Source organism: Dipteris shenzhenensis, chromosome 30 (genome assembly GCF_047967505.1).
Source record: "Dipteris shenzhenensis isolate YYH24624 ecotype China chromosome 30, Dip_SZ_1.0, whole genome shotgun sequence".
NCBI classification, from domain to species: domain Eukaryota; kingdom Viridiplantae; phylum Streptophyta; class Polypodiopsida; order Gleicheniales; family Dipteridaceae; genus Dipteris; species Dipteris shenzhenensis.
In genome coordinates, this window is record NC_141625.1 from 22,886,998 (window position 1) to 22,905,379 (window position 18,382).

General features: G+C 44.0%; 1 pseudogene across 1 annotated transcript in view; it reads left to right on the forward strand.

The window, feature by feature from the left end:
• LOC147881851 (calcium-dependent lipid-binding protein-like) overlaps nucleotides 1-18,146 on the forward strand; it is a 37,340-nt pseudogene extending 19,194 nt beyond the window's left edge. Inside the window, exons 6-11 of the transcript XR_015543959.1 lie at nucleotides 3,744-3,842; nucleotides 4,085-4,165; nucleotides 4,500-4,585; nucleotides 12,544-12,769; nucleotides 17,004-17,168; nucleotides 17,396-18,146. The product of XR_015543959.1 is annotated as a calcium-dependent lipid-binding protein-like (transcript). The remainder of the gene's footprint in view (nucleotides 1-3,743; nucleotides 3,843-4,084; nucleotides 4,166-4,499; nucleotides 4,586-12,543; nucleotides 12,770-17,003; nucleotides 17,169-17,395) is intronic.
• Nucleotides 18,147-18,382: the final 236 nt, after the last annotated feature.

An 18,382-nucleotide genomic window follows, 5' to 3' on the forward strand; every position in this document is an offset into this window, starting at 1 on the left:
GTGAGTGAGTAGCCTATATAAGGCTTGTACTTCACTTATCATGTCATACTTGATGAATGAATGAAAGCCTTCTTCATGTCTTCATTTGATCATCATTTCCTCACACCTTAACCTTCTCTCTCTCTCTCTCTCTCTCTCTCTCTCTCTCCACCATGTTTCTAACATGACTTTGAGCAAGCTTTCCTAAAAGAAGTTTTTATTTGAAAATGATCTGGAAAGGGCATGGGATGTGTGGTAGTACGGGCAAAAACACTTTAGTCCAGTTCATAGCAAAGTATAGAAAGGCAATCCTTAAGTTACAAGGAATAGATGAATTCCAAAAGATCAGAGGTTTCATGAGGGGTTTAAAATATATCTACAAGATTGAGGTGAGAAGAAATTCTTTCAAAACCTTTGAGGAAGCCGTAAGTATGCCTAGATATATGATGCTACTACAGGGATTTTTAACTGGTTTTGTTCCGAGATTCAATGAATTTCTCAATTTGAAAAGAAAGGGGTGATTGATAATGAGGTTTTTCAGGCGCCGTCCAAGAAACCTTAAATGCAAAGATAGAAAATGAAGATTATGAGAAGACCAAGCAGGAAAGTTTTTGCTTTAAACGTTTAGACAAAGATCATGCTGCTTGGAAACAAACAGGTGGGAGCTAAAGCCCTAAAGAAACCTCCACAAAAATAAGTACACACGGAACATGTATTACTCCTAAATGTATTGAAAAGTATACCGAGGTAGAGGCTTATTATGAGGATGACACCCATATGTGTTGCCTATCATCGGCAATGTGGCAATCCACTTTTGATTCTCATGATTAATGAGGATGCATGGAAAAGCTAAGGGGCAAAAAGTAAGAATTATGGTCGATGATAGTGCCATACATAGTTTCTTAAACTACTCTCATTAGTTAAGAAATTGAAGTTGCATGAGAGTCCAAGTGTCCATAAATATGCGGTCCCTTTGGCAAAGGGTAGTGATAAAAAGGTTTGGGACACCATGATACATGGTGTAGAGGTGGACATTCAAGGCTATCAATATGAATTGGAACGACTTCTACACCATGAAGCATGCGAGGTATATCTCTGTGAACTTACTTTTGTTGGTGATTTTATTTCGTTTGGATTTAAAATAAGTAAACTTTTTCTTGATGATGTCAAAAAGCATAAGTCTTCTTTCAATGATTTAATGGTGAATTTAAAGATGTTTTCCCCTGAGAGAGAAGTAGATCATAAGATAGATATAATTCTTGGATCTACCTCTGTTTGTAAACCTCCATATAGAACTTAGTTAAAGAGAAGAACATGAGTTCAAAAGCCAATTAGCTGAATATCTTAGGAAGGGCCAAAGTCAACCAAGTAGCTCACCTTAAAGAAAAAAGATGGTACTATGCGTTTATGCATAGATTACCGAGCTTTAAATAAAATCGCAATACAAAATAAGTATCTTATGCCTCTCATTGATGAGCTCTTTTAACAATTGCAAGGAGGAAAATATTTTACTAAAATTGACTTAAGATCGGGATATCACTAAGTGCGAGTTAGAGAAGAGGATGTTCGCAAGACATCATATTGTACTAGGTACAGTCTAGAGTAATGCCATTTGGTTTAACCAATGCTCCAACAACTTTTGTGACACTTATGAATAGTGTCTTGAGGCCATATTTAGGAGAATTTTTGTAGTATTCTTAGATGATATCCTCATCTATAGTAAAAAGAGGATTAAGCATATGATATCCTTATCCTTTCCAATTGCTTAGAAATAACTGTCTTTTTGCAAAAGAAACTAAATGTGAATTCTTTGCAAAAGAAGTGAATTACTTGGGACATATTATATCCCAAGAAGGTATTTGTATTGATCTTGAAAAGGTAAAGGCCTTATTTGAATGACCTAGAAGAATTACATATATTCTTGGGTTTGTCTGGGTTTTATAGGAGATTCATCCAAGACTATGCTAAAATTGCTGATATGATGACGGATGAGCTTAAGGCAAAGGGAACTACATTCATATGGGATAAATCTCAAAAGAAGAGTTTTAAAAAGTTAAAAGTAGCTATAGCATCAGTTCCTATCTTAAAGTTAGTGGATCCCAATGAACCATTCGTGGTTGAAAGTCACCAATGATTTTGTTGTTGCAGCGGTATTTTTACAAAAGGGTCAACTAGTGGCTTTTGAAAGCAAAAAGTTAGACTGTGCCCACCGGAATTACTCGGCGTATGAGAAGGAACTATATGCTATAGTTTATGCCTTAGTGACCGAAATATTAAATTTAATAGCCATTTTTGGACGGTTGTATTTATGAGGTTGAAAACTACTTTGAAGATGAGCACTGCTGATCATCCATAGAGTGACAGTCAAACTGAAAGGGTCAATCATGTCGTTGAGGACATATGTAAGTAAAAGACAAATTAATTAGGAGTAGCATTTGCCCATATTAGAGTTTGTATGTTAGTACACCAAGCATTCAGCTATAGGTTTTTGTCAAGATAGCATAAGATAGGCTCAAGATAGATCAAGAAGTTATGCAAACCCGCACTGTAGAAGGTTGGAGTTTCAATTAAATGAGAAAGTCTATCTCAGGGTGCTTGAATCTTCAAAATACCTAAAGATAGATAAATGTCTAAAGTTGGCTCCTAGGTGTTGTGGACCATTTATAATACTTAAGAGAATTGGAGAACTTGCTTACAAGTTAGCCTTATTAGAGGAATGTAGAGTACATCCAATTTTTCATGTAAGTAGGCTAAAAAGAAGATAGGAGACAATGATAATCTCATTGGAAATGAAGTCCTAGTTGAACTCATTAAGCTTGCTATGTTACCACATGAACCAGAAAGAATTTTAGATAAGCGAAAAAGGAATAAGACATACAATATATTAAGAATGTTTGGCTAAGTGGAAAGATAGACCGGAAGAGAGTTCCAACATGGGAAAGGGTAAGCAATCTCTAGAGGAGGTTTCCTAATTTTGTTTTCGAGGAAGTAAATCATTCTTAAGGGGAAGGGAATGCTACATCAGCCATAATCACGAAAGCCATGGCTTAGTTAAGGTGAGGCGGGAAACGAGAGGGCTTGCTTGCTAATGTGGATTAGAAGACTAGGGTCTAGGGGGTATTCCTAGGCCTAGGCAATAATTGAAGGTGCAATTGGGAATGCCCCTGAGAGGAGTTTAATGAAAGGTCTATCATGGACACATGGCACAATATGAAGGATCCACATAGCAGGCATTGGACATGGGGGAGGTTTCCAAAAAGAGGGAGTTCCATTTGGAAGGAGGGCATGGGAGAGATCTCATGTACTATGTAGAGTCAACTGAGGGGAGCTCACAAAGGAACCCGTGGCTGGGAGGTTGAGATGCAGACAGCCCTCTTTGTTAGTTTTCGAATCATTGGCCAGTGGCAAAGACCAGCTGTATCTACTGAAGCATCATGTAACTTCTCCTAAACATATACACTCTACTGCCCTAAAAAGAGAGATAATGATATAGTCTTGTATTATAAGCTAATATAATGATAGCAAGACTTCCTCATGTTGAACCTTACAATTGGTCGCACCTTGTGTATTTAGGGGAAACTCACTGTTCCCATGGATTCTTTCCATTGTGTGATGCTTGATTTCAGTATTACTCAAAACTGATTAATCATCACTCATAAGTGGTTAATGGTTACACAACTTTCTGTTATCTCTACTCATTTTAATTTCTGTTTTGGTCGCACATGGAGAAATCTCATAATGTGACTTTTAATGGCTCTTTGCAGCTAAAAAACTTGAGGTTCTTTGCCATGGTTCGGGTGATTTTCAAGCTTGGTGAGGGCATACCATGCATGTCAGGGGTAGCTGTGGCACTTTTGGCTCAGGTAAACAGTGTCAATCTGCTTAGTAGAATAAAAAAAGTGAGGCTGGAGGCTGGACTTCCGCATATTTTGAAGGGCTGATATTTAATGAATCTGTCTCCATACTGCTCATGTCATTCAAAGACATTTAAATTTTCCTGCACTGTCATTGTGTTGGTGCTGCTGATTTGGAGCTATTCTCTTGACTTTTTTGCCATGAAAATCCACATAAAGGAATTGTACAGAATTGTACTTGCTGAATGCAGCCTAAGCCACAGATAAAATACACATTGAAGCTCCTTGGTGGAAGCTTATCTGGTGTTCCTGGTATTGCGGATGTGATCGAGGTGCGTGATGACAAATATGTTGATTCAAAGTGTATACGGATACAATATGCTTTTCCTGTTCGAACTCTGCTCGCCAATTTCTGAACTGAATTTATGGGCTTAATATATCCAGTCGCATATTATTGAATGCACTGGCGTAGGCCCTTTAAATGAAATTCCTCACAGCATTTTCTGTTTCTTGGCCTATATTTTTTCCTGCTGGTGCTGCCTTGGTTTGAGTTGCGGTTTTGCCATTTATAAGATAATCTGATGGTGAATGGCGGGAAAATGCACTTTTGATGTTATTCTTTTGTGCATCTGAACTACTGGTTGTTTGTATGTTGTATTTCTGCAGGATGTAGTTGAAACAGCATTGACAGACACATTGCAATGGCCACATAGAATAGTGGTGCCAATTGCCCAGCCTCCCGTAGATCTGAGGTATTGAGATTCAATTTGGTGTTGCAGTGGGATTGTGTGGGTTTACTTGTTTCTGTAATCAGAATTCTTGAATTGACTAGTAGGTAGACTGCTGTTCTCAATAATTGTGCCATGTGTGATGGGGAAAGGTAGGCATCTGCAGTTTCATCCCTAGGGTATCCTAAATTTAACGCGGGTTTATGTCAAATCAAAGCTATCTCCTGCCATGATGTAACCCTAATCCATCCTGCTTCTTTAGTTGCACCATGCAGATAGGTTGCTGTCACTGATTCTCAATCAATGCAGCAACAATCAGAGATCATTATCCCTTTCTTGAGTTTCCAGAGTTGGCCTTGCCTTGAGATTCTCCCTCTTCTCAGCAAGCTCTCTCCTCAGCAGGCCCTTCCAATTCTTCAAGACCAGCTTAGCACAAGGCTCATTTCTTCTTTCATGACCCTAGAAATAGTCTCAAGGCATCTGTATGGCTAATAATGTTAGAAAATACCCAACAGAGGGTACACACAGCGGAAGACTTATAGTAATTCCCAGGAGCTCACACAGTGTGGTGTGGGTGTGGAATCACAAACTTCTTTACTTATGTGCATACAATAGGTGTGCAGAGTCATCAATAGACAATGAACCAACCAGATAGAGAAACCACCAAAATATATATTTCCGTCCACAACTATGGACACAATACAAAAGAGACAGATCTAGAGTCCCACCAATGATGTGGTCCTCTGATCTTACCACAAGGTCCTTCTCCTATCTGCTGGCTATCTCTAGACTTGAGCCCGCGTGCTCCACCTCGAGCTTTTGTAGACTTTCCGTCCAGATCCCTTCCACCTTGCTGTCTTTGCACCAGCCTAGGTGGGCAGCACTCTGAGCTAGGTCTGCAGCTCTACAGCTCTCTTGTCTCCTTCTGGATAGAGACCCACAAGTGGCTGATCTGCTGCTTCCTCTGCTCCCTGAACTGCTGCTCCAAGTGATGATGATCTCAGCACCTTGCTGCCCTAGAAGACAGCCAAGGTCCAGCCCTTCCTGGCTAAGTCTGCAGCCCTTCAAGCATCCTCTCACCTCCTAGATATAGGCCCAGAGGGTGGCTTCCTGCTGCTCCTTTCTGCCTCCTGGAACTGCTGGTTGCTGGATGAGAAATGAGGCCTGAAGCCTCTCCTTTTATAGGCCCTGAGGCCTGGCAAAAATACCGACCAGTCTGCCCTGACTGGGCCGATTGGACAGACCAGGTTGGCTGGCCCAACCGACCTGATTGGCTCAGCCCAACCAGCCCTATGTAAGGGCCCTTTGCTGGCCCTTTGTTCCATGCAGGGTCCAGCTCCTTTGCTGCTGTCCTGCCACCTGCCAGCCCTGCTTGCAAGGCATAGACCTGCCCATAGACCCCCACTATACTGCGCCTTGCTGCAGCCCTTTGCCGGTGCCTTGTCCTGGCCGTACCTCTTCCGTACACTGCCCTGCAGCAGCCCGTATAGATCCGTACAGCTTTGTACCCTGCTCCGTACACATGCTGATGTCAGCGCACCTTTCATAGGGTCCTGCTGCAGTCCACCGAGTGCCTCATGCCAGGCCTGATCCAAGACACTGTGTCCCCGCCATCTTCCTGCACATGAGCTGCTCCTGATGCAACCTTTCATCCTTGGGATACCCCACCAACCATGAATGCTCCAGATCTGTCCCAGATCCACACATCCAGGTAGTCTCTCTTTGGGCACATCCTGCCCTAGATCTCCCTCCCCCACGCTCTCCTCATTTGGGGGCTTACAGATGGGGAGGTGACCTTTCCAACACCCCCTCTCACCGACACATCTCGGCCCAATGCCAACACGTCGATGACGATGCTCTAGTAACTCCCGGTCGTAGTCCTCTGGAACCTTTCGGTGTCCAAATCTTTTCCTGGCTTTTCATCCAGTGGCTCGTGCTCCACCAGGTCCGGTTCCGCTTCCGCACACCATCTTGGTACACAGGTCCATCTCTGGTAGCACCTCTTGGCACCACCATCTTCCGTCACATTCCTGCCTTCGAACTCGAGCAATCCAGCCGTCACGATCTTCCAGTTGTCCCCCTCATAGTGAGTGAACAACGTGGAGTCTTCCAGGCACCATGCTCTGAGGGTCTGTTTCAACCCGTTCTTCCTTTGGCAAGGTCTGCAACAAAAGTACATCTCCAGATCACTTGGACTGCGAACTTTAAATGCAACTGACTGAACCTGAGTCACCCTCCTCTTCCAGTCGTGGAAGTCGATTCCCTAGAGCTTCTAAATCAGGGTCGTCCTTCAGCAAGGTCCCTGCCTTCAGGCTCCCACACCTATGAGCCTCCTACTTGGGCTCTGATACCATGTTAGAAAATACCCAACAGAGGGTACACGCAGCGGAAGACTTACAGTAATGCCCAGGAGCTCACACAGTGTGGTGTGGGTGTGGAATCACAAACTTCTTTACTTATGTGCATACAATAGGTGTGCAGAGTCATCAATAGACAATGAACCAACCAGATAGAGAAAGCACTAAAATATATATTTCCGTCCACAACTATGGACACAATACAAAAGAGACAGATCCAGAGTCCCATCAATGATGTGGTCCTCTGATCTTACCACAAGGTCCTTCTCCTATCTGCTGGCTATCTCTCGACTCGAGCCCGCGTGCTCCACCTCGAGCTTCTGTAGACTTTCCGTCGAGATCCCTTCCACCTTGTTGTCTTTGCACCAGCCTAGGTGGGCAGCACTCTGAGCTAGGTCTGCAGCTCTACAACTCTCTTGTCTCCTTCTGGATAGAGACCCACAAGTGGCTGATCTGCTGCTTCCTCTGCTGCTCCAAGTGATGATGATCTCAGCACCTTGCTGCCCTAGAAGACAGCCAAGGTCCAGCCCTTCCTGGCTAAGTCTGCAGCCCTTCAAGCACCCTCTCACCTCCTGGATATAGGCCCAGAGGGTGGCTTCCTGCTGCTCCTTTCTGCCTCCTGGAACTGTTGGTTGCTGGATGAGAAATGAGGCCTGAAGCCTCTCCTTTTATAGGCCCTGAGGCCTGGCAAAAATACCGACCAGTCTGCCCTGACTGGGCCGACTGGACAGACCAGGTTGGCTTGCCCAACCGACCTGGTTGGCTCAGCCCAACCAGCCCTATGTAAGGGCCCTTTGCTGGCCCTTTGTTCCATGCAGGGTCCAGCTCCTTTGCTGCTGTCCTGCAACCTGCCAGCCCTGCTTGCAAGGCATAGACCTGCCCATAGACCCCCACTATACTGCGCCTTGCTGCAGCCCTTTGCCGGTGCCTTGTCCTGGCCATACCTCTTCCGTACACTGCCCTGCAGCAGCCCGTACAGATCCGTACAGCTTTGTACCCTGCTTCGTACACATGCTGATGTCAGCGCACCTTTCATAGTGTCCTGCTGCAGTCCATTGTGTGCCTCATGCCAGGCCTGATCCAAGACACTGTGTCCCCGCCATCTTCCTGCACATGAGCTGCTCCTGATGCAACCTTTCATCCTTGGGATACCCCACCAACCATGAATGCTCCAGATCTGTCCCAGATCCACACATCCAGGTAATCTCTCTATGGGCACATCCTGCCCTAGGTCTCCCTCCCGCACGCTCTCCTCATTTGGGGGCTTACAGATGGGGAGGTGACCTTTCCAACAAATAATCCATTGCAGCTTCGCCCTCTATGGTACTTAGTGTGAGTGATGTTTCAGCTGCAGTCTAGTATTCTGATAGTGGGGCTTCTTGGCACATCACTTTAAGGAAGAGTTTGTTTGCTGATTTACAGCCTGCTCTAGGTGGCAAGAGAGTGTCTTATGCCAACCATTCTTCATACCCTATGAAGAAAGAAAGAAAGAAAAGAAATTTATTAAAAGTCTTTAGAAGACGAAAGGGTCTATGAGACTAAAAGAAACCTGATACAATGATATGAGGGGTGGAGTCGCTAAGCGGGCACAACAACCACGATGAATTCAAAAAGAAAAGTCGATAATCATGATCATAACGGCACCAATACATAAAGAGTAAAACACTCCGAGCTGGTGCCAATCTTGAGGAGGGGCGTCGCTATGTAAGGCTGCTGTGGTGGCATAAAACTTGTGATGGAGTGCTGGCGGCTGTCGGTAGGCATGGCCCGTTGTCATCTCCTAGCTATGGCCCTATGGCAAACAAGACCATTGTCACTCTTATGGGTCGTGTCTTCGGTCTAATGAGCATGGAGGGAAGATTCCCTTGTGGCAAGAGACCACTTGCAAATCTATCATATCTCTGGCTTAGGTCCTCACGTCTGTCGTCTCCATAGGCCCAACTGATCGATGCTATCTAGCTGGAAAAACATAGTGATCATGCTCTGAGAGGAGTTTGGTTGTATGCTCTAATCTCACCTACATGCCTAGAGCAACGATTCCTTGTGTCAGACGGCCTCATGAATGAAGGCTACCAATTTGGGTAGGACATGAGATTGGATAGGGCTTTGAAACCATCCCTGAAGAGGTGTTCATAGTATGAAGGCAATTGAAAGCAAGGCTCCTTTGACTTGATCTCCTGGTGATCCGTAGGGAGCAGATGCAACCCTCTCTGGGTATGGATCCATGTGTATCCTGGTGGATCGATGAAACCCTTGGCTGAAATATGCAAGTAGTGGTCTTTGTAAAAATTGAGCTTGATAGGGAGCTCTCGAGGTGCCAACCAAGTCCTAAATGCGTGTAAGCGTAAGAGATCCTCTCGGATGACTTGGTTCACCTCATGATGTGTAAGCGGGATGGAGGGGCCTTGACGCTATACTGGAAGGGAGGTAACTTGTCTATGTGTGGCCCCAAGCTCTCAAACCATCTGCATCTACGTGCATACCAACACTCTCTGGTCGCCCTCTACGGCCAATGCCATGGATGAGGACAAGGCCAACCAAGGAGACCTACATTTCCCTGTGGTGTAAGAGCCATACTGTCTAATGCGGCAGATATACGTGATAACCTAAAATTCTGCATCAAGTTGCAAGGGGGAGTATTAGCGAGACTATCTGATGTGGGATTGAGGGCTTACTGTGAATCATCCGTGACAGCATCAAAACCTGAAGCCTCTCAACTCGAGCCCACTCTTTCTTTGATAGGTCTAGTCCCCAACAAAGGTTGCCATGCATCGAGTTGTAGCGGGCCAAGACTATCTGATGTGGGACTGAGGGCTTATTGTGAATCATCCGTGAAAGCATGAAAACGTGAAGCCTTTCAACTCAAGCCCACTCTGTCTTTGATAGGTCTGGTCCCCAACGAGGGCTTCCATACATCCTTACTGGTCAAACCAAATAGTCAAACATAAATGTTTTGATTCGGGGGTCTTGGAGTTGAGAATGAAAACAGTGTTGCTTGAGTTTGGGCAGTGGGCGTACCCCCTGCTGAGTCGGTCCTATAGTGTTGGTTGCATTGTGAAAATCGAGCTAGAGAAAAGGAGCCTCAAGTATGTGTAGGATGATGCAACCAGCTTCATTGACAACTCTCATAATGTGAAATGCTCTTTGTGCATGGCTGCTCGGGATGTGTTGAAGATCATGACCTTGGTTTTGCCAACGTTGACCTTCAGATCATGTGTCTCACAGAAGGTATGAAGTGCATCTAAGTGTCGCTAGAGACCCTCTGCTGAGGAAGAGAGTAAGACCACGCCATCGGTGTATATGATAATCTGGAGCAAGGAACCTGCTTGGGAACAACCAGCCTCTCCTAGGGTGTCCTAAATAAAGGCCTCAAGCTCATCTATGTAGAGGCCAAACAAGGGTGGTGATAACGGACAACCTTGTTTGACCCCAATGATGTGCATGATCCCCTCTGTCCACCCTGCACCTGTCGGGACCCGACCCGAAACTCTCTCATAGAGTGCCATGACTACTCCAGCGATCTCTTCCCAGCTCTTGTAGATGTCTAATGAGTAGGACCCTCGGCACTGTGTTTAACGCCTTGTGGAAATCCCACAAAGTAACAATAGACCTTCTGTCTCTGTGACCTGGCCTCCTCGATGACCCCCCTGAGAGTAAGTATATGATCGAGGGTCCAGTCATCTATCCGGAAGCCTACCTGTCCCACGGCTATGAAGGCTAACCTCTGGGTCAAGTACTCATGCATAGATCTTAGACATGACATCTCCAATCATTATGGTCCTGTAGTTTTCCAGGCTGATGGGATCTCTTGCCTTGTGAATGGGGGTGATGGTGTTAAGGGTCCAAGTGTATGGGAAGCCTATGGAAAGTGCTTCATTGAAAAGCTTCGCTAAGATCAGGGCCAAGGTGTTGATTCACAAGCTGGATGATAAGCCCATCATGTGCATTTTTGTTGGCATAGTAGTGAGAGCAAAGCTTAACATCTCTACAAATCCTCAGACAAGAACAAGTTTTGTTAGTAGAGATGTGATTTTTGCAGAAAACTCAGATCAGTCCATGGCTGATTTTGATAGACAGCTGCCTACAAGTTCTTAGGATGTGTTTGGAGGGTTAATTCCACTGGCAATTTGAAGGCACTTCAGAGTAGCTAGTAGAAGATAAGAATATTCAGCCTACACATGCTGATGCACAGCAGCCTTTGGATGCTCCCAATCAGATCCAGGACCATCCTATTTGCACATGAGGATTTGCGAAAGAGAGGTGAGAGCTGCTTCACAGAAGCTAGAACAGCCCCTAGATGGCTGTTCCAAACTCTGCAAGACAGCATTTCAGCCCCTCTCTCCAATAGAACAAGGGCTGGTTTAAGAGGAATAGGTGGAGCAAACTATGCTGATATAGCTTGGATGAGTTGACTGTATGATATAGATGAGCCTTACAGTTTTGAGGATGCTAAAGATAGTAGCATTGGACGGGAGCCATGAAGTTAGAATTGGATTCTATCTTCCCATAGGAAAGAAAGCTATCGGGACAAAGTGTGTACAAGATCAAGATAAACCTGATGGTACCATTGACATGTACAAGGCAAGGTTGGCACATACCCTAACAGCACAACATTGGTATATTGTAAAGCGTGTTTTCAGATACTTGTAGGGTATTTATTCTCGTGATCTGACTTGCAGTTTTTAGACATTCCATCAATGGAAATTGTTTTTTAATTGGGAGTTCATGCATTTCTTGATTGAGCAACAAACGGCAACATCATCTTGTGAAGTTGAGTACAGGGTAGCCTTTACAACTACAGTTGCATGTGCATGGCTTAAGAGATTGATGTCAGATCTTCGTGATGGTTTGCAGCCATCTACTCCCATACTCACTGACAGTCAGAGTGCTATTGTAGTGGCATAGAATCTTATTTTTCACGTACGCACGAACACATTGAGATCCATTATCATTATGTTAGAGAGAGATTGCATCAAGTGCATGCAGGAGAGATCAGCTTGATCTACACATCAGAATGTTGCAGGTTTTTCACCAGGGCTCTATCCAGTGAAAAGTTTGAAGCCTCCCCAAAGGTTTGAGCTTACTCCATTTGGTGACTGAGATCATTCCTTGCACACCAGGACATTGTCATTGCAAGGGGGTGTTGGAAATAATATAATATTTGAGGCAGTGGCCAATGTATTAAGTAGTTAGTAGGGGCAGGGACACTGTTTCCTTCTAAGCTTTCCCTCCCTAACCACAATAGTGGTTGAGTTTAGGTTTATGTGAGTTTGAATCATAGTTTGGGTTAAACCAGGATTTTAGGATTTTGTCATGTTGCAGCCCCTTTTACTGTCATTCTTACAACTTCGTTTCAACAAAGTTCATCGTTTTTGCTCTCTCCATCTCCATCTCTCTACATCCTCGTGGATAGCTGCTTTGTACTTTGTTTTTCGCAAACTTAGTTAGAAGTTCTTATTTCACAAATAAAAGGAAAAAAGTTGCTCAGGACTTACATTGGTTTAATATTCTCGCATTCCATTGGTTGATGTCACTTTAACTGTTTGTCTGATCATGCTCAAAGCAATTATTTAGATATTGATATTGATTTTTTCCTTTTCATATGCTTGTTTCTTATATGCGCAGTGATTTGGAGCTAAGGCTTCAAGGGAGGTTGACTGTAACAGTGCTCAATGCAAAATCATTAAAGAACACAGACATATTTGGCAAGTCAGATCCGTACGTCATTGCATATGTTCGTGTTTTTTTTAAATGTAAGACCAAAGTAATTGAAAACAACTTGAATCCAGAGTGGAACGAGACATTTGAGTTTGATGTGGAGGATCAAGAGACACAATCCCTTGTTTTAAAGGTCTCTCTCTCTCTCTCTCTCTTGTACCAATGAAACAAGCAACCATCCCTATTTGAATGACTAATTCTAATACACACACAATAGATTCTTTGAGGCCTTCCTTGCATCTAAATAAACATCACAAGTTTGTTCTTATTTGATTTTTTTTCATGATTGGTACGAGGATACATGTGACGTCTGTTTATTTTCAGCACTCTTGGAATGCCCTTGTTCAAAACTCTCTACATGGCAACTCTAGCACATATGTTTTATATACCTATGTCTGTGAATAGTGGACACTATCTTTTTTTCAACCTTGTTGGTTAAAATGAGAGATGGCATCCATGGCATGCTATGGCATGCAGATATGACAAGAAATGAAAGGTACTTTTGGGCTTTTGGCATCAGTATGTTAGAAAAGATAGAATGGTGGAGGTTGCTTGCTATAGCCAATGTTCCTGGCAGATCAGACAAGATAGTGCTCAGGAATCACACAATGTCAACTTCAAATCCAACTTCTTTCCATGATGTGTACTAATGTAGAGAGAGATAGAGGTGCAAACAGTAAATGAATAATGCTGGAGAGAGAGAGAGAGAGAGAGAGAGAGAGAGAGAGAGGAAACAGTAATATATACTTGTCCAAGGATGGACCAAATCATAGACACAATAGGGCCACAGTGTGCCGCCCGCAATCAGCGTTCTGACTAGATGTGGACCCGTGCTCCCAAAACCTTTTCTCCTACCTTCTCGTGGCACTTTCAAAACACTCAGCCTGTGTTGCTCTTCTAGAGCTTGTGTATGCCTCGTAATGGTACCCCACAAACACACCTTCCTCCTGCTCCCTTGGACAGCCTATCATAAGGCAGTGTTTGCCCCTGTGATCCTTGACCTCCTTGCTGCGGTGTTGGCAGCCAATGGTGAGGTACAAGTTTCCCTTGATGCCGTCCTCCCTTGCTGCTGTGTAGACAGCCCCTTGTGAAGACTTGTTGCTGTAGATCTGGACCTCCCTGCTGCAGTGGTGGCAGCTCAAATTGAGGCACCAGAAAGCCTGAACACTGGAATAAAGAATGCCCCAGGGATGGGGCCTTTTTACAAGCTGGAATCCCAGCAGACCTGCCCGACTTTCCCAGAGATTGGGCCGACCCGGTCTGTGGCTTCTTTTGTAGACTTTCAGTGCCCGACTCGCCAACATGGCAGCCTGCCACTGGCCCGCCTTCAGCGGTGCCTGTTTCTGGCCCTTTCTGCACCCTTTACCTGGTCCCCAATCCAGGCACAATACTGCCGTGTGGTAGTTCTCTTGCAGGCTCTTTGGTTCTGCACTTCTCTGACCTGCCGGTGCACTGTGACCAGCTTCTACAGCTCCGTCTGGCTGTTCCTGCAGAGTCTCTTGTGCTCCAAGCTGATGCTGCTCGAGTTGGAACCATTTGCCAGACCTTTTGTGCAATCCTTGCTGTCAACATGGCAGCCAGCATACTGCCCATTTGGCAGCCCTGTCAGTTCTGTCAGTTCTGCCCCTGTAGATGCCCATGGCCATCCCTGACTCTCTTGCTGCACCCGTCCCTATGCTCTCCTGGTTTGGGGGCTCACAGATGGGGAGGTGACCTTCCAAACTCCAACAGAGTATGCATACCAGCTGAGAAAGGAAGATGAAGTGTGATAATCTCTTTGTCATCTCATGGTCTTGCATGTCTTTTCAGCAACTCTGGTATACATGTGCCAAGTGAAGCATGTTGCAACCCTGTTCTTTTAGCATGAGGGATGGAATCTCTTGCATTGCAAGATATGTTTGAGAGAAGATTGTCTTTGTGAGTCAAGTAAAGATCTATTAGCCAAATAATGTTGATTCCTTTGTTTGAATGTGATGGGTTGTAATATTTGGATGAAAATTCCATGCTGAATTTGTGTAACTATTTTAAAAGTATACTGTTAGTAATGTGAAAGCTCATAAAGATGTCAATTATTGCCGTAACACTATGTGGAGGCAACTCTTGCCACCACCTTGGTTACATAACAGTTGGCTTGAAAAATGGCACATAGATTTCTGAGTTTTTAATGCTTGAAGGCTTCCATGCTTTCGCGGTTTTTATTCTTATAACTATCTTTGTAAACTCAAGGCATAGTCAATCAGCTTACATCTTGCAAGATCCGAGCATGACCTGGAAGCCGGACAAAACAAGGGTATCAACCTGGCAACTGCCCGAGTAGCCAAAGTGATTCACATAGGCCCCTCGAAATCTGCATGGGCTACTCCCAATTATACAAACCGGAAATGTCTTCCCATACATGCATGCACTCAGATTGAGTTGGCGTTTGAAGTGACGTGTGATCTCGATCTATCTCTTTGAGCTGCGTGGGAATTGGCGGACAACAAGCAACTGTCAGTTGCTAGGTGACTTGTGCAATGCAAATCGGTATACAAATATAAGCTAGATGAGGAGGGGCGAGTCACAAGGCAGAAGGCACGATTGTGTTTGCCAAAGTTTTCACACAATGGGAAGGTGTCGGCTACTTCAACACACATAATCCTGTTATCCGGTTGGTCTTTGTACACTTCTGCTAGTCTTGGCAACCATCCATGGTTGGATAATGCACCAAGTGGATGTGTCGACTGCCTTTCTAAATGGATAACTGAAGGAGGCCGTGTATATGGATTAACCAGAAGGATTCACAGATGCTCCATGACCTGGCCTTGTTTGTAATCTCAACTGAGCTGTCAATGGTCTCGAGCAATCCTCAAATACTAAGTATGGCCGTTTGGACCAGTTCTTTTTGGGTGAGGGTTGTGCACTGGGAATGTCAGACACATTAGCATATACATTTGAATGAAACAGTCGTTGAATGTGTGAAGTGCTTGTGTTGTGAACTCTCTATCCTAAGCACATCTTTCTCTCTGCTTTTCTACATTACTGACAATGTTTATGACTAACTCATAATGGTAGAACATCACGACCCAAATAGCATCTAGACTTCTTTTGTGTTAGAATAAGTGCATCAATCCCTGCTTGTGAGATCCTATATGAGGATATAATGCATGTCAAAGGGCAGGGCATTTCCACTCCATAGTCCTATGGAGGATGGGAAACTCAAATGGAGTGGTCAAAGCACCTAGCAAGATAAGACAGTAAACTAATTAAGTTTCACCTATGTCAATAGAGAGAGAAGATTTATGTTGACCAAGTGCTGATAGGAACAGGAGCAAGAGCCAGTGGATCCTTTGGACATACATGCGGCCTTATCGATTGGGATGTCCTTATGAAATAGATCATCCTCTGGACATGATTTAAGCCAGGCTTCCCTCCAAGATTGTTCAAGACTCATATGGTTCATGTTCTCAGATTGACCGTTGAGAATTGTTTTCTAAAATTGAAATTCCATAAGCCTTTTCTTATATTATGAGATCAGACACAAGACTGTCATGCTTCATAATGTACGATCTTTTGGTGGCCCTCATCCATGAGATGATTCACCGTACTCTTAATGACATTAGTATTGTTTTCAAATTGTCCCTGCTTGACATTAGTATTTTTTTCAGCTAGCTTTCCAGTCATTAGTAGAAGCCAACCTAAACATCAACATGCTGAGGGAAAGTCCCAGGCTGACCAACAATACATAAACCAACTATACATTAACAAACTGGGGTGTGTTGCCTCCATCGATAACCTGTGAATGGGAGATTTGTTTGGACGTAGAAAAGATCATGACTAGTTTTGACACAATAGCAGCAGACAGAATGAAAGCTTTTGCTTGTATTACAGATATTGAGAATTCTTAATGCTTAAAATTCTTCTTGAGAGGATAATTGAATTATCTTGCCATACACAGAAGAATTGTGGACTGGCTGCTTGTTCCCACTCTGTTGCGGTGTCTATGGCTTTGTCCTCTCACGGAAGGCTTCTTATCATTCTGAGCCAGAAAAGATGTGATTATTTGATGTTATTCTGTGCACAACCACTCAATGGCAGTTCACATAGTGCTTTCTGTGATTGCGATTTCTGCAAATTGGTATCCAAGTGACTCCACCTAGAGCATGATCACCACGTTTTCCAGCTCTGACCAGTAGGACTCACGGAGACTGTGGGCTCGGTCCCCGTGACTGCAGTCTCCGTGAGTCCTACTGCATCTTGTCGAACAAGCATGGAAGCAAGGTCCCCTAGCGTGATCTGTGTCTCAGTGCACTATAGATGCTTTATATCTGGAGGCTTGAGCTTGGCACTGCAGAGTGTACTTCTCTAAGCTGCATGGACTGCTACCTCAGGTGCTGGATGAGAATGTGGGAGGAGACAAATTGCTTGGCGTCACAATTTACCCCCTGGTAAAGTTAAAGCCTGAGGAGACCAGTGAACTCACGTGTCCTCTTGTACCATCCCTTAACATGGACTATGTTGAAGACAAAGAGGATCATGGTTCAATAACTTTCAGAGTGAGTTTCATTTAATGTAGCGGTTTTGCAATGTCTGTTTGCCAAACAGAGTTATTACATTTCACAAAAATGCAATATTATTATGTGATGAGTCCTATGGTTTGTTCTCAATGATATACACTTTTTAGGAGTTGGTTTCCATTGAACGGTTATCTTCTCCCATGACAGTAGAAGGATTTCTGGATATCACATAAATGACAGGTTTGTTTATGTCTTGATATGCCCAGGTAAATTACCATGTTTATACGGAAGTAGAGCAAGTTGATGCCATGCAGGCAGAGAAAGTTTTCCTGGACGCTAAGAAGAAAGCTGCAGAAGCAGGTCTCATTGCTGGAACTATGGAATGCAATTGGAGGAGCAATGGAGGAAGCAGGGAAGCTGATGGCTGGTGGCATAGATATGGTTGGTAGTGGCATTGGGAAAGCTGGGAAGTTTGTAACTAAACGCATGTCTTCGTTATCTATGAAGTGAGAGATATGGTGAATCTCTTGGTTCAATACTAACTATTCTTGTCCTCCTCGAGTTACAGGTCAGGTAGAGTTTGTGAGTAATGCACACCATTGTGTATGAATCCCTAGCTATGATTGTAGTAATGTGCTATTGATTCTGGGGGATATTGGGTCTGCTTTTTGGCCTGCATAAAGGCTAATTGTGGTGGCCTCCCTACTGTGCAATCATAGGAGCTGTCCTGATTGGATGATATAGTTTTCATATTATCTCCCGTAAATTTCATGGATGTGAGCCCTATGGAAGATGCAGAAGTCACATGCAGATAGGTCCATGTATACTTGGTGATGTTATGTTGATCCGTTGAGATAAATAGCATGTTAGGTTTACAGATGTGCCAAAGCCAAATGGTCACCGTCAAGATCATTTTAACTGGAGTAATTTGTGGATTGTCAAGGATGCTGATGATATAGTGGCAATCATCTCTTGTTTCTGTTTTTACATGTGGCATGTTTCCAGTTTTCAAGTGGTGAACTGCAATGGGTAGGGGGAGCTTGTACAGGACACATCAGGCAATGGTATCCATCTGTTGGACCTTTGCAGCAACTTTTGTGCCCTTTTAGTGGTCAATGGCTTGGAGCCAATCTTTTTTCACTTGTCGCATTGAGCTTGTTGAAGTGAAGGCATTATGAAATCCTATGAAATTTCTGCAAAGTGGAAATACATTGATTTAGGCTGCCTATAAGCTCTGTGACAATACCAGAAAA